Source organism: Geotrypetes seraphini, chromosome 1, assembly GCF_902459505.1.
Source record: "Geotrypetes seraphini chromosome 1, aGeoSer1.1, whole genome shotgun sequence".
Classification (NCBI taxonomy): Eukaryota; Metazoa; Chordata; class Amphibia; order Gymnophiona; family Dermophiidae; genus Geotrypetes; species Geotrypetes seraphini.
In genome coordinates, this window is record NC_047084.1 from 190,169,686 (window position 1) to 190,192,013 (window position 22,328).

The following is a 22,328-nucleotide window of genomic DNA, read 5'->3' on the forward strand; positions in this document are numbered from 1 at the left end:
CAACCATTTTTCTATAACTATCCTGGTGGGCTCCCACTCTATCTAATGTACCTGGAGCAATGGAGATTAAGTGACTTGCCTAGGGTCACAAGGAGCAGTGCAGGATTTGAACCCACAACCTCATGGTACCAAGGCTGTAGCTCTAACCACTGCACCACACACTCCTGCTTTTGCTAATCATTTTTACTGAATGAGTTTGGAAAGCAGAATGTTGACTTTTAAAACTGTGAAATCAAATTTCATCCAAAACTGAACAAATTTAAAACTATTCTTCAATCAGTTTCAAAAGAATCACAAGGAGGAAAGGATCTGTAATATGTATACTAGGCTCCTCCCCTTTCCTCCCCTTTTCCCTCCATCACTACATGACCACATATATTAGAAAACAACTCATGGCCACTCCTTTATCTATATATATAAAATCGGAGGTATGTATGTGTGTATGTATGTGTGTGTGTATGTGCCGCGATCACGCAAAAACGGCTTGACCGATTTGAATGAAACTTGGTATGCAGATCCCTCACTACCTGGGATGATATGTTCTGGGGGTCTCGCGGCCCACCTGCACACGTGGGCGGAGCTACAAACATAAAATCTGATTTCACCCATTCATGTCAATGGAAAAAATGTAAAAAGCTGCCATTCTCATAGTAATTCAAAAACGGCTTGACCTATTTGAACAAAAATTGGTATGCAGATCCCTCACTACCTGTGGTGATATGTTCTGGGGGTCTCGCGGCCCACCTGCACACGTGGGCGGAGCTACATTCATGTCAATGGAAAAAATGTAAAACGCTGCCATTCTCACAGTAATTCAAAAACGGCTTGACCGATTTGAACGAAACTTGGTATGCAGATCCCTCACTACCTGGGGTGATATGTTCTGGGTGTCTCCCGGCCCCCCTGCACACGTGAGCGGAGCTACAAACATAAAATCAGATTTCACCCATTCATGTCAATGGAAAAAATGTAAAAAGCTGCCATTCTCACAGTAATTCAAAAACGGCTTGACCGATTTGAACAAAAATTGGTATGCAGATCCCTCACTACCTATGGTGATATGTTCTGGGGGGTCTCGCGGCCCACCTGCACACCTGGCCCACGTGGGCGGAGCTACAAACAGAAAATCAGATTTCGCCCATTCATGTCAATGGAAAAAATGTTCTGGGGGTCTCACGGCCCACAACTCTATTTTGCTTGCTCAAGGGTGGGTTCACCCAAGAATTTATATGTTCTTGCTCCAGGAGGTGAAACTAAAATTGTTGTTTATAATCACGTTTTGCGTTAGTTGTATTGTATTCATTTTGTCAAATATTTCACTTTATAATTTGAATATTGTACTTTTTATTAAGCTGTAAAAAAATACTTTCATTCACCACTATAAAGTATCTTTATTTGAATCCATTTACAGTGTTATTGCTATAATTAAATACCCGTGCAACGCCGGGGCATCAGCTAGTTAACAACTATAAAACAGCAAGAACTCCAAACATGCATTCTCCTTGAAAGTCAAGTTAAACCATCTACACACTCCAGCTTTAGCTGACACCACAAACAAGAAATCAGCAAGGTAATAAATCACATTCAGCAGACCTGTCTCTGATACAACTACCCAGTGCAAAAAATACAGACTGTCTTGATATATGAACACAAAATCACACACCTTATGAGTGTGCACTTGTTGAAGTACAATTTAACCTTTGAAACACAAAACCTAAACAAAGGAATTCTATCTGGTGAGCTGGTAATAACCTGAATGCTAATTCAATGTCCACCTTTGCAAATAAGGCCAAGTTCCCACATCACCTAACCAAGTCCACAGCTGCATCAAAAGAAGCATAACACCCTGTACCCAGCTCCTTTGGTGACCGGTCATTATTTAACTGCCCCATCAGGTAAGACAAATTATAGAAATATAAAAATATGATGGCAGATTAAGACCAAGTAGCCCATCTAGTCTGCCCATCCACAACATCTACTATTTCCTTTCCCTAAGAGATCCCACGTGCCTGTCCCATACATTCATGAATTCAGACAGTCTGTCTTTATCTCCAGCAGCTCTACTTGGAGACTATTCCATGCCTCTACCATCCTTTCTGTACAAAAATTATGACTGAGCTGGCACTTTCCTGGTTTTTTCTTTGGAATCACTCCCAAAAGTGACACAGATAAGGCTGGAAATAGTCAACCTACTTTCACATACGGTTTTTCCCCACTACCTTTTCCAAACTCTAAACCAATACTATGTTAGAGACCATATTGTTCATCACCTCCCCCTGAATCAAAATATTAAAACCTGCACTAAAACTCTCCTCCAAAATCTATGCCTCTCCATTTGCCATACATCTACAACAGGAGTCTCAAAGTCCCTCCTTGAGGGCCGCAATCCAGTCGGGTTTTCATGAGATCTATGTGCATGCACTGCTTTCAATGCATATTAATTGGGGAAATCCTGAAAACCCAACTGGATTGCGGCTCTCGAGGAAGGACTTTGAGATCCCTGATCTACAACCATGGCAGCATTCTATTTATTTATTCAATTTCTATTTATTTATTCAATTTTCTATACCGTTCTCCCAGGAGAACTCAGAACAGTTTACATGAATTTATTCAGGTACTCAAGCATTTTTCCCTGTCTGTCCCTGAGGGCTCACAATCTGTCTAATGTACCTGGGGCAATGGGGGGATTAAGTGACTTGCCCAGGGTCACAAGGAGCAGCGAGGGTTTGAACCCACAACCTCAGGGTGCTGAGGCTGTAGCTTTAACCACTGCGCCACACTCTATCCATCCGCACCAGAATAGGAGTACATTCAAACACTTGTAAACTATTTATTTCTGCCCCCAGACATGAAAAGTCCCAGCTTTGAGCAACTAATGGCCATAAGGACCTTCCCAGAGGTGGAGGACACATGCTGCAACTTGAAATCTGGGAATGGACAGGAATATCAGTTGAATGTCCAGCATAGATTCCAGACTCCTAGAAACAGAGAAAAACGAAGGCAGATAAAAATTGTATGGCCTTTTCAGATTGTTCATTCGTGCCATCTACCATCCCTTCCTCTCTCTTATAGATCTCAAGTTTGTCCCAAGCTTTCTTGAATTCAGATACAGTTTTCATCTCCACCACCCCCATCGGGAGGACACTCCATGAATTTACCACTCTTTCCATGCCTGAGTCTGTCCCCTTTCATCTTCATCCTATATCCTAGCCATTCCAGAAGTTCTTTTCAATTGAGACTCATCTCCTGTGCATTTATGCTATGGAGGTATTTAAGCTTCTCTATTATACAATATCTCCCCTCTTCCATCTTTCTTCCAAAGCACACATATTGAGATCTTTAAGTCTGTCCCCATACGTTTTATGTAGCTGCCCTCTGGGCTGACTTCATCCTGTTTATATCTTTGTGTGCAGCACTCCAAATGATCCCTTACCAGAGACTTATATCACCTCTTCTTTCCTGCTGGCCAATCCTAAACTAAATTAAACTAAACCTTAAGTTTGTATACCGCATCATCTCCGTAAAGATAGAGCTCGACAAGGTTTACAGGTAATTCAATAAATGAGGGAAGGACATAATAAGAAATTAGAGCTTATGAAGAGGATAGTTAGCTTTACATTTTAAATAGATAGCTTTACATTTTGGAGAAAAGCCAGGTTTTCAGATGCTTTTGGAATAATTGGAATGAGCCTAGGTTCCGCAGTGGGGCAGGGAGGTTATTCCAAAGCTCAGTGAATTTGAAGAAAAGGGATTTCCCTAATTTACCTGCATACATGATGCCTTTTAATGAGGGGAAAGATAGTTTGAGTATGTGGGCAGATCTGGTAGTGTCAGGTCTCTAAGAATTCCAGGATAGTGGGATTAGGGGAGATAGAATGCCATGTAGGATCTTGAAAATTAGGCAGGTACATTTAAAATGAATCCTAGAAATCACTGGAAGCCAGTGAAGTTTTGACAGAAGCGGGGAAACATGATCAAATTTGATTTTTTGCGAAGATCAAACTAGCCGCAGTGTTCTGGATCCGGTGAAGTCTTTGAAGATTTTTCTTGGTTAGACTTAGATAGAAGGAATTACAATAGTCCAGTCTGGAAAGAATGATTGATTGTACAAGGACAGAAAAATCTTGTTGGCGGAAGCAGGATCTCACTTTCCTCAAAATGTAAAGACTAAAAAAACATTTTTTTACCAGAGAGTTAAGATGATCATTAAAGGAAAGTGTAGAGTCAATAATGAAGCCCAAAACTTTGCTTGAGAATTTGATCTGTAATGTGGGACCAGAAGGTAGTGGAATAAGCGTGGGTAACTGATCTAATTTTGGGCCAAGCTAGAGTAGTTTTGTTTTGGACTCATTCATCTTCATTTGTACAGAGAGGGCCCAGGATTAGAGTTTTGTTATGCAAGCTGTTATATTTTCAGTGAGGTTAGTGAGGTTCGAATCTATCTCGAGAAGGACAAGGATGTCATCTGCATATGAAAATAGAGTTTCAAAGGGAGATAGATGGAAGAATTTCAAAGAAGACATATAAATGTTGAAAAGAATAGGGGACAGGTATAATCCCTGAGGAACACCACATAGCGGTCTCCAAGGAGAAGACATAGTTCCATTCATGTTAACAGTGTAAGAGTGGGATCGTAAAAATTTTGACAACCAGTCTGTGGAATCAATGCCTATATCAGAAAGTTGGTAAATTAGAATATCCTCTCCTGATGCACCCAAACATCCTTCTAGTTTTCAGTGTCACCGTTTCATCTTAAGATCATCACATCTGATCACACTGAAGTCCAGATCCTCTTTCATGCACAAAAGCATTTCACCACCTAAACTATACTTCATCCTTAGAATTTTGTGCCCGAATGCATAACCCTGCATATTTAACATTAAATCTTAGCTGTCTAATTCTGGGCCCTTCTTCAAGCTTATTTAGGTCTCTCCTTATATTATTCATGTCTAGCCTATTTCATATTTTTATATCATCAGCAAAGAGAAAAATCTTATCAGGCAGACCTTCTGCAATATTGCTTAAAAAATGTTGAACAGTGTGGACTATATTACTGTATATGATAATAGTATTACCTTTTCTTCTTTACAAGATTTTTTTATTTCTTTTTCAAAGTTTGTTCTTAAATGCAAATATAAAATGCAATAAATAATAATTTAAAAAATTGTTGAAAAAAATAGGATCCAAAATTGAATCTTATAGTACAGCTCTGTTTACCACTCCCTCTGTCACCTTCCACAGCCAATTCCTAACCCGGTTAGTCACTTTTGTTCCAATACCGAGGCTTCCGTAAAATTTATATACATCATATCTAGCACTCTTCCTTGATCCACGTCTCTGAACACCAAGTCAATTAAATTAATAAGATTTCTCTGAGAAGACCTGCTTTGGGTCCTTCAATCTATTGGATTCAAGTTTCAAGTTTATTAAAAGTTTGTTGTACATGCAATATCAAATACTTCAATGCGTATGACAATAAAAAATTAGGATACAAAATAAAATGATTTGTACAAGTAAACATACAATGTATGTACACAAGTAATTAGTGATACATAAGGGAAGAGGGGTGAGCTACAATCTTTAAGGAAAGTAAAAATACATTTAAGGAAAAAACAACATCAGGAGGGTAATGAAGAATGTTTTACAAATATGGCTAAGCCTAAAAAGAGGATGGGGGAGGTTGTGACTTATACATAAGGTCTGGTTAAAATTAGGTATTTGAGCCTGGGCCTGGGATTCCAGAAACCTCCCTATTCTCTGTTTTAGAAGTGTTTCAATTAAGTTACTTACCACAGAAGTCAAACTGACTGGTCTCTAGTTTTCAACTTCCTCCTTACTTCTGCTTTTGTGGAGAAAGACCACATCAATCCCATGCTGTTTATTGTGACTCAAGGCAAGTCACATATTCCCCCTTCCCCCCCCCCCCCAATGCCACAGGTACATTAGATAAATTGTGATCCCACCATGACAGACAAGGAAAATGCTTGAATACCTGAATAAATTCATGTAAACCGTTCTGAGCTCCCCTGGGAGAATGGTATAGAAAAATGAATAAATAAACAAATCTGACCTTCTCCAGTCCTCTGGACCCACTACTGGCTCCAGAGAAACACTGAAAAGGTCAGCTAGAATAGCTGCTAGAACTTCTGTACGTTCTTTCAGTACCCTTGAATTATGTCATCAGACCCCTATTGCCATGATGCCTACATCAACCCTTCTTCCTGCTGGTCTCACACTCACCTGACCCAACAGCTCCTGGAACATATGGTTGGGACATGAGCACCAAACTGAAACCTGGACTCTGTGCTGCCAAAGACATCATCAGTGCACAAAATCACCACCAAACTAGCCATCAAATGCCTTTTCTTGCCTCTCTCTCCTCACATGACTGCTCAATCCACCCTACCTCCTATGATGCCTGAACCAAACAATCCTACACTCCCTCTTACCATCAGATAAACATCATAACCCTTATCTGCCTCCCCCATGCCCTCTTCCTATTCCTACAACTGATCCCCAGAACAGAAACAAGTTACCCTCGACTATGCCCTCCAAGGCTTCCTTTTCTGCAATTCATCCTGATTAGTGACTTTTCAAGTTAAGTCTTTTGGCTTAAAGCCTGTCATTCATATAACAAAGGCAGTATTCAAGATGAAGAGAAAAGAGGAAAAACTGAAACAAAGATATGCATCGGAGTGTATATTAGCAATCTGTGTTAAGATAATAGCGCTCATACTGTATATTTTTCTAGGGATGATATTTGTGAACATACAAAAGGTTATTTTGACATTGAGCTCATGCCAATTCATTTTGCGTATAACCCTGAAAATGTCTAAAGTATTTTCATTGGTTATCTTTTTTACATGACTCAGACCAAGCAGCATACATTAAAATTAAAGCATCAATCATCATTAATTATCTGTTCAACTGATGTCTGCACTTTTTTACACTTATCTTCATTAGTATGTATGAAAGACATTATCTCAGAGGGTGCACCGCATGTGTTCCTGTGTTCTGTTCCCATCTCTAGAGTTCTGAACAGCTCAGTAAATAGTTTTCTTCAAAATAGAGCATATGCCACAGAAGCCTTCTAGGAGAATCGATGGACACAGCCTGAGTGGTCCTAGATCAGGCAGAAAAATCTATGACCTGAAAGAAATGTATTCTGAGTGACTTTTTATGCCACCCAAGCTGTGACTCATCGTATATAATTTTATTACATACGAAATCAATACTCAAATAGCCATTTACTTCTTAACCCTTTATTTGGCATTGTCGCTCAGAAGCAACATGTGTTTTCTAGGGCACTTATGGGAAATCTGCACCTCCAAATGCCTGTTACTAGGCACTGTTGCTCTCGTTCAACATCAAGTTAAGTAAAGCAGTCGTTTCACCCTCTGCCAATTAAAGGGTTAATGAGGCAATTCTATAAAAATGCAGCTTGCAGGTTGATTGTGAGTTGCATTATTGATTTACTGCACAATTACTAACTTGTGTTTCTTCAGGTTAGTGAATTGAGGGGGGAGGGGGGATCCACCCCAGCCATCATCTTGGTAAGGGCACAGGCACCTGTCCTCCTCTCTGCCCCCTGTTCCTTCCCCACCTAGTGATTAGAGCTATAGTCTCAGCACCCTCAGGTTGTGGGTTCAGACCTGGGCAAGTTACTCAATCCTCCATTGCCCCAGGTACGTTAGATAGATTGTAAGTCCACCGGGACAGATAGGGAAAATGCTTCAGTGCCTGATTGTAAACTGCTTAGGTAACCTTGATATGAGGTATATAAATACCTAAATTTAAAAAAAAAAAACCTGTTTAGATGCCGTTTGTAGATTTTCCTCCTAAGTGCATAAGTAACTCATGCTCCATCTCTGCGTAAGTACCTCTTACAAATAGGCACTATGGACTCCTTTTTCTAAGCTGTACTAAATAGTGGCCTTAGTGCTCGTTTATGCTGGTCTATCCTTTTAGCTAAGGTTCTTTTTAGTGCAGGCAGAATATAGTCAGTTGTCCAATTCCCAAATTAATGGCCAATGATCATTGCTATAGAGCTACATACTGGAGATTGGATCTCGCTACTAGGTCCCTGAAGGTCTCCTTTCTGTATATCTCTATCTGTCTTAGCTTTTCTAAGTCTGCTATTCTTGTCTCCAGGAATCAGACTCATTCCCAAATGCTAGGGGCTGTTTGTACCGAGTGCACACATATAACCACTCATCAACTGAGAGATAATCATGCACGTGATAATCAATGCAAATGAACAAACAAACGAGAGCAAAATTAAAAATATGGCTCTTGATGTAATGATCAGCCTTTTCCCACTGCTCTAAAGAACTTTGGAAACAATGGAGCTCTGGAACCCCAAACAACCCTGCAATCCCACGCTAGCGGGTACCACAAATAGATCCCAAAGCTGATACCGAAACCTCATCAGCACCCATCAAGGCCCACAAAACCCATCAAAGGTAATGACAACTTCTCACTGCTTCAGCCCACCGTTAGCTTAGCAAGCCAGCCAGCACCAAGCTGACTGAAAAAAGGCACACTTTTCCATTGGTGTTCCTGGTACCCCGAGGAGCCAATCAGCTCAACCCCTACCTTTTTTCCAGCCATGTATTCTAGGTCTTAAAATAGGTTACATATAAAGGAGGAAGAGTGGGGCTCAGCTATGTTGCTGTGCCTCCCCCCCCCCCCCCCCCGGAAAGACCCTAGACCTTTCTTGTACAGTTTTAGATCTTCTTTTCTTATCTTTATATTGGGATGAGTTCAATGCTATCCATACAACAAATTTTCTTATATGCAATTGACAAATTGCAAGAAATAAGTATAGTATAATTCATTTGAAATTTACTCCCGTAGTGTCATTTCATCTATTTTTTTTTTTATGACAGCCACGACAGGATGTCAGCTTTCTGTCTTGAGTACATATATATCTTAAAGTTGTCACTAGTAAGTGCTCACCTTCTGGGTATTATCCGCACTGCATGCTTTCCAAGCAGCTCACAAATTTCTTCCGTGGTCACATTGTTTATAATCTTCTGAACTGATTGATGGCGGTGGGGCTACAGTTAGTATGATTTAGTATCTAATGAATGAAAGTTTAAAAGCTGCTGTGAGGAATGTTCTTGGTTATAATACAAAAGGAGAAGCTCTTATCCAGCTCCACATTAAATGGCTGATTGCTAGCTACTCAGAATAGCCTTTAATGTAATAGGCTCTATCTGGTGCTCAGGTCTGACTAATAGCTATAAATTAAACAGAATGAAGGGAGAGGCAAAAATGACTGTTTTGAACTGTCCAAAATTATTAATACAGAGATTGCTTTGATTGTTTCTCCAACACGGTTTGAATGTATGAAAGAGAGGGTGGTTTTAGAACAGGGTACTTATGCATATAAACACACGGGTTTGCGCAGATTCTATAAACGGCTCTTGAATTTAGGCACCTAAATTGGTGTGCCTATCAAATCTAGGAGCATAACTTAAATATTTAATAGGCTTAATTGGAGCTGATAGTGAGCTAATAATTGGCAAAAATTAAAATTATTTGGGTGGTAGGCACCTATGAGTTTCAGGTAGATGCCTACCAGGAAGTGGGTGTGTCTAGAGGCAGATCATAGGCACTATAGAATGACATGGGGATAAATTTGTCCCCATCCCCACAAGAACTCAATTTCCCTGTCCCGTCCCTATAAATTTTGTTGCTGTTCCTATCCCTGCCTCATTCCTGTAAGCTCTGCATTAACCACACAAGCCGCAAACATTTATGAGGCTCGTTCACATGAGGATGGAGGAGCGAGCTTGCAGGAATGGAGCAGGGACAGGAAAAGAAATTGCGGGGACGGGATGTAAAAATGAGTTCCCGCAGGAACGGGGAAACATTTGTCCCCATGTCATTCTCTAATAGGCATATCTTGGGCGTGTTTTGCATGTAGGTGCCTAAATTGGACAGGTGCCACTAGGAACCTAACTTAGGCACCGGAATTTAGGACAAGATAACTCTGGCATTGATACCTACTGGCGCCTCAGTTCAATTTAGGCCCCATTAGGCACAGTTCTATAAATGACGCCTAATTAATGACTGACATGCACTATGCGTCATGTTCCTTGGCGCCTATTTTTTTTAGGTGCCATTTAAAGAATTAGGACCATTTTGCCTATTTTATGAAGACAAAATAGAGATAATGGTGATAATTAGGCAACCAGAGAAGTCTATCATATAAAAGAATGTATAGCAGGCACCCACTTTCCTTTATGGAATACTAGTTTTTTGATTTATTTCTTTATATTACCTTGGAAAGTGAACTAACACGGCCACCGCACCATTTCACTCTAGACTAAACTAAACTAAACCTTAGGTTTGTATACCACACCATCTCCACAATCGTGGAGCTCGGCACGGTTTACAGGAGTTGGGATGGAAAGTAACTCCAATGGAGGGTTAAAGGATTAAGTGTAGAGAAGATTTAGATGGGTGTAAGATACCGGAGAGGGAGGAAGTGTTACATTTTTGAGAATAGCCAAGTTTTCAGATATTTACGGAAAAGTTGGAGGAAGCTTGAGTTTCGGAGAGGGGAGGTGGCATAGCGAGGGCGACAAGGCACCCGGGGCAATGGTGCCTTTCCACCGCCCTCGTCTCTGCTCCCCACTTCTTCCCTGATCCCGCCTGCCGCGCACACCCCTCCTTCCCTTCCCCCGGACCTCTAGTTGAAGTTGTTGCTCGTGGTGGTCAACAAAGTGCGCCTCGTGACCCCCGTCTGCTCTCCTTCTGACATCACTCCCTATGCGCAGTAACTGGAAACGACATCAGCGGGAGGGCTGATGGGGGGATGCAAAGAGCACGTTGACCGCCATAACTTCTTTAATGAGAGGTATGGGGGAAGAGAAGGGGGCGCGCGGGTGGAAGGGAGGAATGGGAAGAAGTGGGGAGGAGAGGAGGAGGGATGTCGGTGCCCCCACCAACATGGTGCCTAGGGTGGACCACCCCCTCACCCCCCCACCTTACTATGCCACTGACTCTAGAATGCTAGTGTAACGGCAAAAATACACATCTAGTATTTAGGCATGAGCACTTAGGCCAGCTGGTGGACGTGTGTGCACCTAAGTTCCAGTGATATGCATTTATAGTATTTTATAAGTTTCATGCATGTGAGTCCCGCCCACGCTCTATCTGGACTCTGCCTATATCTATACCCACCTGTAAAATATGCACTATGGAAAATAAGTGCATAAGTACCAACTAACGCTTAGGCAGAATAGGGCATTTATGTGCATATGTGTTTTCATATGTGCATAAATGCCATGATTCTAATGATTTGGACGCATGGGGGAGAATTCTAGAAACAGCTCTCAAAATGGGCACTGAAAAAAAATCTATGCTAAGCACTGTACTCTAAAGCAGTGTTCTTAAACTGCCAGTTTGTGGACTGGTTTTCTACCGGTCCGCAGGGCCAGCACCTCCATAAGAACATAAGAAATGCCTCCGCTGGGTCAGACCTGAGGTCCATCGCGCCCAGCAGTCCGCTCACGCGGCGGCCCATCAGGTCCAGGACCTGTGCAGTAATCTTTTATCTATACCCCTCTATCCCCTTTTCCAGCAAGAAGAACTTCCTAGCATTCGTTTTGAATCTGTCCCCTTTCAACTTTTCCGAATGCCCTCTTGTTTTTTTATGTTCTGAAAGTTTGAAGAATCTGTCCCTCTCTACTCTCTCTATGCCCTTCATGATCTTGTAAGTCTCTATCATATCCCCTCTAAGTCTTCTCTTCTCCAGGGAAAAGAGACCCAGTTTCTCCAATCTCTCAGCGTATGAAAGGTTTTCCATCCCCTTAATCAGTCGTGTCGCTCTCCTCTGAACTCTCTCGAGTAACACCATATCCTTCTTAAGGTATGGTGACCAATACTGGACGCAGTACTCAAGATGCGGACGCACCATTGCCCGGTACAGCAGCAGGATAACTTCTTTCGTTCTTGTTGTAATACCCTTCTTGATTATCCCCAGCATTTTATTCTCTCTCTTGGCGGCCGCTGTGTATTGTGCCGTTGGCTTCATTGTCATGTCCACCATTACCCCCAAGTCCCTTTCTTGGGTACTCTCATTCAATAACATCCCTCCCATCGTATAGCTGTGCCTCGGGTTTCTGATTCCCACATGCAATACTTTACATTTCTCAACATTGAACTTCATCTGCCATCTCTCTGCCCATTCCCCCAATTTGTCCAAGTCCCTTTGCAATTTTTCACAGTCCTCCTTTGTCCGAGCTCCACTAAATAGTTTGGTGTCGTCCGCAAATTTTATTATCTCACTCTTTGTTCCTGTTTCTAGATCATTTATGAATATATTAAATAGCAGCGGCCCGAGCACTGAGCCCTGCGGAACACCACTCGTGACCTTCCTCCAGTCTGAGTAGTGTCCCTTCACCGCTACCCTCTGTTTCCTACCCGCTAACCAGTTTCTGATCCATCTATGCATGTCTCCGTCCACCCCATGGTTCTTCAGTTTCCGGAGTAGACGTTCATGAGGCACCTTGTCAAAGGCTTTCTGGAAATCTAGGTATATGATGTCTATGGGGTCTCCTTTGTCCATCTGTTTGTTAATTCCCTTGAAGAAGTGCAATAAGTTGGTCAGACACGATCTCCCCCTGCAGAAACCATGTTGGCTGGTTATCAGAAGTTCGTGTTTTTCAAAATGTTCATCAATTTTTTCTTTTATTAGTGCTTCTGCCATTTTCCCCGGAACAGAGGTCAGACTCACCGGTCTGTAGTTTCCCGGGTCTCCTCTTGATCCCTTTTTAAAGATGGGCGTAACGTTGGCTATCTTCCAATCCTCCGGAATCTCACCTGTTTTCAGAGATAGGTTGCAAATTTGCTGTAGTAGTTCTGCTATTTCCTCCTTTAGTTCCTTCAGCACCCTTGGATGGATTCCATCCGGACCCGGGGATTTGTCAGTTTTTAGTTTTTCTATCTGTCTGCGCACATCATCAAGGCTCACTTCTATGGATGTTTTGTGCTTGATTTCCATTGAAGAATTGCTCAGGTTCTGGTATGTTGGTTGTGTCTTCGTTTGTGAATACAGATGAAAAGAACATGTTAAGTCTTTCTGCGACCTCTTTCTCTTCCTTCACCGCTCCCTTCCTGTCTCCGTCATCCAGTGGTCCCACCTCCTCCCTAGCCGGCTGTTTCCCTTTAACATATCTAAAGAACGATTTGAAATTTCGTGCTTCCCTGGCTAGTCTCTCTTCATACTCTCTTTTGGCTTTTCGAACCACACGGTGACATTCTTTTTGATACTTCCTGTGCTCTCTCCAGTTTACCTCAGTTTTGTCCCTTTTCCATTTTCTGAATGAATTTTTCTTATTGCTTATCGCTTCCTTCACTATTTTAGTTATCCACGCCGGGTCTTTTATTCGACTCTTGTTGCACCCTTTTCTGAATCTGGGGATATATAGATTTTGCGCCTCGCTCACCGTGTCCTTGAAAAAGGACCAGGCATATTCTACCGTCTGCCATTTTTGGGAAGTGTTCCTAAGTTTCTTCTTTACCATTCCCCTCATTGCTTCGTAGTTACCCTTCCTGAAGTTAAAAGTTGTCGCTATGGTTCTCTTTCCTTTCAGTATTCCTACTTCCATCTTGAACTTGATCATATTATGATCGCTGTTTCCCAACGGTCCCACTACTTCCACTTCCTTTGCAGGTCCCCTTAGCCCATTTAGGATTAGATCCAGAGTGGCATTTCCTCTTGTTGGTTCTCTAACAAGCTGTTCCATGAAGCAATCTTGTACAGCCTCCAGAAATTCTGTCTCCCTAGCGCATCTTGAGCTTCCGAGACTCCAGTCTATCCCAGGGTAGTTGAAGTCTCCCATAATAACCGTGTTACCGCCTTTGCATTCTCGCTTCATCTCGGCTTCCATTTCTTCATCGATGTCTCCGGTTTGTCCGGGTGGACGATAGTATAGGCCTATCTTTATTTCAGGCCCTTTCCTTCCTGGTATTTTAACCCATAGTGATTCTAGCTTGTTGGCCGTCTCCGCTGTGTCCATTCTTGTCGATTGTATGCTTTCTTTTATGTATAGTGCTATTCCACCGCCTTTCTGTCCTGACCTGGCGATAGAGCTTGTACCCTGGCAGTGCTGTATCCCATTTGCTTTCCTCATTCCACCATGTTTCAGAGATTCCAATGATGTCTATGTCCTCCGCAATGATCATGGCTTCTAATTCCCCCATTTTGTTTCTTAGGCTCCTTGAATTAGTATATATGCAATTTAGCTCCTGGAATTTTGTTGCCTTTAATTCCTTTCCCTGTGCTTCGGTCTTTAGATTCTTCTCTTTGGCTACTTCTGAAGTTGGTGGTGGAGGTAAAGGAAACAGATAAGAGGGACTTACCTGAGTTTACGGGGGGAGCGTAGGGGGAGATGAGTGAGGAGAGATAGAGTGAATGAACTTGTAAGTCAGAGTGAATGCACTTGTAACTCAGTAAGAGGAGTCTGAACTGTAATCGGAACCCTCTTCTATAAATGGCTCACACCCTTTAGAGCAGTGGTTCCCAACCCTGTCCTGGGGGACCACCAGGCCAGTCGGGTTTTCAGGATAGCCTTAATGAATATGCATGAGAGCGATCTGCATATAATGGAGGTGCCAGGCATGCAAATCTGCTTCATGCATATTCATTAGGGCTATTCTGAAAACCCAACTGATATACTGATATACCCATTATATCATTCCTTCTACCAGATGCCCTGTCTGTCCAAATTAGATTGTAAGCTCTTCAGAGCAGGGATCCGTCTATTGAATATTAAATGTACATCGCTGTGTACACCTTTCAGTGCTATAGAAATGATAAATAGTAGTAGTAGTGCCAATAATAGTAGTATTAATGCCAATAGTAGTAGTAGTGCCAATAATAGTAGTAGTAGTGCCAATATTATGTCTGCTGAAATCTGATATAAATGGTGGCACCCAAGATAGGCATTTACCCAGTATTCTATAACTATGCATGTACGTAAATTTTCAAAATGCCCCTGACATGCTATGGCTGTGCCACTTTTGGGGTAAACGCTGTGGGAGTTAGGCACCCTGCCTTATAGAACAGTGCAGGCCATATAAACATGAAAATTTTAATGAGTGCCAATTATCATCAATAACTGGTTGTTGGTGCCTAATTATTGATGGTTAAGAGCTAATTAACCAATTATTTTGCATGCAAGTCTTGGCAGTGCTCCCAAATTTGGACACCATATATTGAATTTTGGAGATCATGAACACATAAATGTCAATGTACACTTTATAGAATTACCCTGAAATGTGTGTCTATGTATAATCACCTTACCTGATAACTCCTGTACAAAAGTATACGTGCTCTAGGTAAGAGTAATTTTAATTTTACACATGCATGTACCAATAGACATTTGCACTACATGAGAACATAAGAGTTGCCAAAGTTGGACAGAGCAAAGGTTCATCATGCCCGGTATCCTGTTTCCAACAATGGCCAATCCAAGTCACAAGCACCCAGCAAGATCCCAAAAGAGCAAACAGATTTTATGCTGTCTATCTTATAAACAAGCAGTGAATTTTCCCAAAGAGAATCTTAACAATGGCTTATGTACTTTTCTTTTAGGAAATTAAACTATGTAGCACGATTTTTGTTTCTGTGCTATAAGTGTAATTTCCTAATTGTTCATGCCAAAAAAGTGTAGAAAATGTCTGTTATTTCCAAAAAACTTTGCTTTAGTGACCAGAATAGTCAAATTTTACAATTTACCTATTTAAAACATGAAAATGCTGAATTTGCATCTTTTCATTCTTATAAAGTCATTCAAAAAGCAACATATGACTCACAATTAACACATATTTATATTGAAGTTATACGAAGATGACCACATAAGATTTAGAAGTAAGTAGTTTTTTGAGATTTGTGATTATATTATGTCACTTTCACGAATCAGCCCCAGATGCAGTCTCTCATCATTTTCTCATTATATTGTCCTTGGTAGCATTATTCAAAGTCCAGTATATCCTGGTGGAAGTGCTCACCTTGATCCTCTCACTATGCTCCCATATCCTCCTTGAATGTCTCAAGATAGGCATAAAGGACATGGACTTTGAGAAACATTCTAGAGCCCATTTTACTGTAATTCTTCACCAAATTCTCAACCAACCCCATGTAGTTTTCATCCTTGTGATTGCCCAGGAAGCCCCACACCACTGCAACAAAGCTGTTCCAAGCTGCTTTCTCCTTCCTAGTTAGCTTCTTGGGAAATTCCTTGCATAAGAACATAAGAAGTTGCCCCCGCTGAGTCAGACCAGAGGTCCATCTTGCTCAGCAGTCCGCTCCCGCGGCGGCCCATCAGGCCTAGTGCCTGAACAGTGATCCCTGATTAATTTTATAATTTACCTCTAATCCCATCCCTATAATCTACCTCTACTCTTATCTGTACCCCTCAATCCCTTTGTCTTCCAAGTACCTATCCAAAGCTTCTTTGAACCCCTGTAGCGTGCTCCTGTTTATCACATCCTCTGGTAGCGCGTTCCATGTATCCACCACCCTCTGTGTGAAAAAGAACTTCCTAGCGTTTGTTCTAAACTTCTCCCCTTTCAATTTCTCTGAGTGCCCCCTTGTACTTGTTGATCCCCTTAATTTGAAAAATCTGTCCCTGTCTATTTTTTCTATGCCCTTCATGATCTTGAAGGTTTCTATCATGTCTCCTCTAAGTCTCCGCTTTTCCAGGGAGAAAAGCCCTAGCCTTTCCAGTCTGTCAGTATATGAGAGGTCCTCCATGCCCTTTATTAGCTTAGTTGCAGTTCAAGATCTTTATCTGTGGTCTGACGACAACACCAGCTTTGACCTTTGTCTCAGACACATTAGGGAAGATGTCTTGAAGATACTTCTAGGCTGCCAACTCCTTATCTAGGGCCATGACAAATTGTTTCATAAGGCCCAATTTGATTTGCAGTGGTGGCATCAACATATTCAAGGTGCCTAGTAAGGTCTTGATGTTGTTGTAATCCAGTGGAAGAGACCAGGTACTTGTTCCCATTATGGAATGGCATGACTTTGATACTCTTGGATGAGCTGCCAATGAAGAGACTGACTGAGATGTCCACATTCTGATTTGAACGTTCTTTCTAGAATGTGCCTCTATATCAATAGGAAATTGACCTATTTAAAATAAGAGAAATTTCTTAAAAATAAATTCTAAAAGTTACTCTGAAGTTAATGGAAATACAGAGTTATAAGCACTGAGCCAGTATTTTTTTTTGTAGAACCATGACATCACACATTACATTTCTCATCCATATACTCCTGGAAACAAATTACTTTTTTTTCTCTTTCATGTGTAGATGCATAAGAACAATACCAGATCATGGAAAATTTTTCTTATATGTACTCATAGTTACAAAATCTGGGGACATATTTACCTGTTTACTTTGTGGAACTTCTCCAAAAGAAAATATGCTGCCTAACAGCAAAGTGAGCATTTTAGGGGTGGAGAAAGACTTACCCCCTCTTCTATTAAACTGCATTAGCAGTTTTTAGTGCAGAGAGCCACGCTGAATGGCCTGAGCTGCTTCCGACGCTCATAGGAACTCAATGAACGTCAGGAGCAGCGCGGGCCATTCAGCGCGGCTCCCCGCGCAAGAAACTGCTAGTGCAGTTTCGTAGAAAAGGGGGGTTAGGTGTCGTTAGGCACAATTCTCTACAGGACTTAGGGGCCTTTAAAACCCTGGCATATATTACAAGTACCTAAGTTTGAAATTAACTGCCGCTAAGCATGATTCTGTGCTGATTGAAAGTGCAAAGGGGGGTAATATTCAAAAAGTCCTTTTACCAGTTAAGTCAGTATTTACCTAGGTGCATAAATGTCTTTTAAAAATTGTCCTAAATGTGAACAAAAACACATCTGCATGATTAAAATATCATAATGGATATTACAGTTGATAGTACATATATAACGTTTTTTTAAAAAAAATTCTTATTGCAATAAAACAGCAATTACTGGTTTGAAATTACAATTAGATTTCTCAAGATTTATACATTTTTTAGTTTTAAGTATAAAAGTCAGCTATAGGATGGTGTTGCTGCTTTAATTTAGCATTTATAGAAAACATGCTTAGCTAACATTTTTTAAAACATAAGAAATTCATTCTGTTTCCATTGTGTTTATAAAATCAGATTCACTCTCGGCAGTCTCTAATTAGTATCATTTGTCTGTTGTTATCCTCTAATGAAGCATTAATTTCAAGGCTAATTGCACTCGATTTACAAGCTCAAATTTTCTGCCAGGGATAGTCGGCATATACGATACTGTGAAGCAAAACTGACACTTGACTCCTGTAAATTTTCACTGTTCAGCATATTCTAGGCATGGTTCTTTTTTGATGCATACATGTTTTGCAAAATAGCAACATGCCTACAAGAGGAATCCTGGTAGAAAGCAATGCAAACAATCAGTAGCTCAAAGCATATCCTGGCAAAAATCTTCATTTTCATTTGCTACCTAAAATTCCAATCATACTGCATGATGGGAATAATATCATTTGGAAATCTTACCAGCCAACAGTATCCTTTAGCAGGTGCCAACAAATGAAATAGTGTAAAAAATAAAAATAAAATTAGGTATTCTGTTTTTTTGGGGGGGTTTCTTTCTTTTTTGCTAGGAAGCTAGTTAGGTAGTTGGGGGCTATATATATATATATATTCCTTTCAGTCATGCCATCTGTTTGGCTCAGGAGCCCTGCAAATCTGGTATGCCTGAAAGACTTAAGCATGCTTATATTTGTTCTTTATGGCTTACTTTAAACAAGAACAAAGGAAATACTGCATATCTAAGGGCCACATAGTTGTCATACCTTAGAATCGCTATGACATAGAGCTTTGACCCTAGCAAAGGCAACAATGGTTGAAGTCTCATGACAAATTCAGCAAAGAGGTATTAGCTGCTGAAAGGGTAACTTCATTTTACTCCACATTCACAATGCTCTACTGCATTAATGCATGTTCATTATTAACTTTCTTCTAGTTGCTTGACTTGCTTGAGTTTCAGCAGTACAGCAGCTGCCTGTCTCAAGGGCTATATGCACAAAACCTGAGCAAAAATACATTTTCCTCTGGTCCTTTAGGAGAAATCAGTTGTCTCTCTACCTGGGCTATACATTCTTCAGCCTCATTATAGGAAAAGCAAGATCTTCCTACGATGAGACCGAGACTGTGCAACCCAGATAGACAGATGTCTGTTTTCCTACAGGAAAAGGGGAAAAAAATGCATTTGAGCTCAGATTTTGTAGATATAGTTATAGCCCTTGAGAAATGAAGCCAGTGTACTACTGAAACTAATATAATTCAGGCAGTTAGCAGCTCAGGCTTGCTGGATATGGATACAAACACTGAAAATTTATAGGTGATTATACACAGAGTTTTTGGTTTTTCTAGTATTGTAATTAGTTGCACTTTTTTATGAATTGCTCTCTGGTTGGTGTATAGTAGGGGTGTGTATAGAAAATACTTTTGTTTTGTTTTCAAATAAGTTTTAGATTTTAAAAAAATCTAAATTTCATACATGCTTTTATTATCTTTATATATACGTAGATATATATTAAATTTGATTAATATGCATAAAATGTTTTAACAACCATTTCATTAAGCTGTACTAAGAAAGGGGCTTAGCATATCCTTATGGCCTTTACAGTGTGCTAAGTCCATTTCTAGTGTGTCAATTAATTTTTATTTATATTTGTTTCATTAATGGCCATATGCTGATGATACACACAACTCGATCCCTTAAATAAACTAATGCTTTGATACACTATAATATATATTTTATAAATTGTATATAAGGAGACGTTCTCATTTCAAATATTTGAATCAGCCAAATATGCATTTATAGCCACTGTATCAACTCACACACTTGGATTCTCTAACCAATGCCCATGTCGGCGGCCACCTTAAAAGAAGCCGTCGATCGCGTGTCAATCACGTGACAGCACTGGTTAGAGAATCGCACCTCTAGCATCTATGCAAGCGTGATTCACATAAAGACAGGCACTGGAAATGTAGGCCTGGAAAATCCTGGCCTACATTTCCAGCGCCTCTTTTTGCCAAGGGATCCCGTAAATAGTCCACAGCTTGCTATCAGCTGATCACAGCAGGGGAATCCCCGATCAGCTGAGCCAGCAAGACTCCCCAAAACTGCGGCTTAGAAGATTCATGCCGATTCAGCTGATTGGGGATTACCCTACCACAATTAGCTAAACCAGCAGGAAGATCCCCGATTCCTCTCTCCCTTTCACCCACGGTCCCCTCAGCACCCCTCCAAAGAAAGCCCCCCCCCCCACTATTCCCAACATTCCCCACAGTCCTCCACAAACACTCCGATATCCCCACACCCCTCTACATCCACTTTGTACCTTTGGATGAAAAACCGGCAGGAGAGATGCCCACTCCCTTATGCCAGCTGACCCGCCTCTTCAAAATGGTAGGCCTTCCCCATCCCGGTGCCCTGGGATGCACTGGGAGGGGCCTAAGACTGATTGGCCCAGGTGCCTAAGGCCTATCCCATAGGTGCCTGGGCCCATCAGTGTCTTAGAGTGCACCGGGAAGGAGCCTAAGGCCCTGATTGGCCCAGGTGCCTAAGGCCCCTCCTATCTATTTGATATCTATTTGGATGTACAAATAATCTGAACTATATCTGTAGGCACATAATTATCTTTAAAATGTAATTTATGCAGTTTATTTAATGTTATTTAACAAAATCCAACTAAGAGGTCATATCTTGTTTGCTTCTGATTTGGCTCATGAGCTCCCTGTTGATAATCTGACCTTTAAGATAATGTTCCCTCCTCTCCTAATTGTACACATGACCAGCAGCCTCAGTTGTCATTTTTATATACTTTTCTATGGACTGGGTATGTGATGACCAGTCTGGAACCACCATGGACTTGTTCAGAAATGCCTTGATCTTGGCTGTTTTCATGGAACAGATAAGAGGAGGCTCAGAACTGGCAAGGGCTATGATGGTTCTAACCTCAATGTAGCCCTGCAAGACGTGGCGAGGTCCAGCTAGCTCTTCAGGTCAGGCAACAACTGCCCGATACCAGGGCTGAGAAAAGATGAAAACACATATGTTTATAGTCACTCAAGGACTCATAGATCACACTTGAACTTGGGTGCAGGCTGGGACCGGATAACTCCGGTAGGCCAGAGGAGATGTAATCCTTGGGTCCAGTTAACACATTTAACTCAAGCACTGCTCTCACGCTGAAGAAAACAGCCAAGCCCAAGGTATAACTGAACAAACTGAAATTCTTTTATTTAACTTGCTGTTGGTTTAATACATAACTGTTTACAGTCTCTTGAGTTGATGGAAATCTTCAGAAACAACTTAGAACTTTTTTATTTGTATAGGCATTTTGCACTAACACTTTGGGCTAGATTCACTGACACCGATTGTGTCCCGACCAGTTAGCGATCACTTTACAACCCAATTTTCCTCCGACCAGATTCACTAACCTCTATGCTGATCATCGTCCGAGCCGATCCAATCTGTGCATGCAAATGAGGGGAAACAAGCAGGTAAAGAAGGCAGGAAGTGATTCACTAACAAAAAACTGGAACTCTAACTGGGCTGGCCGATCAAGAAACAAGCATCTGCTCGATCATGTTCTTTCCAACTGCTTCGCCTGCTTTCTGCCCTGATCGCCGCCCTGCTTCTATCTCGACTCTCCTGCTCTCTGCCTTGATTGCCGCCCTGCTTCTGGCATGATTTTCCTGCTCTCTGCCCCAATTGCCGCCCTCCTTCTGCCCCGATTCACTGCCCTACTTCTGTCCCAACTCCCCTTTGCCTTCCCTGCAGTGCGAGCCCATGATTTTAACCCGTGGGTTTAAAGTGGGTTAAAACCACAGGCTCACAAAGTTAAGTTAAAAAAAGTTTTTTTAAAAAAAGGTCGCTGCTGTGTAAGCATTCGCAGACCATCTACAGATGGTCTGTGCATGCGTCAGGATCGCTATTCAGTGATCCATGCAGTCGGTTGGGGGCTTGATTCTGATCATCCCCATTTGCATGAGGACACATCATGAATCAGCCCCCCAGCCATGGATTGGACCCGGATCGGATCGGTAAGGGAGTTTAGTGAATCTGACTCTTTAACTCTTGAGCGCTATAGATTCAAAATTCCTGTTCTTTTCTGCCTTATCCTAGAAACCATTAGGAGTCTCCTTTTTGCAAGCAGGCTTTGGCAGGAGAATAGGGTAACCATAGTAACACAGTAGATGAAGGCAGATAACGACCCAAATGGTCCATCCAGTCTGCCCAACCTGATTCAATTTAATTTTTTAAAAT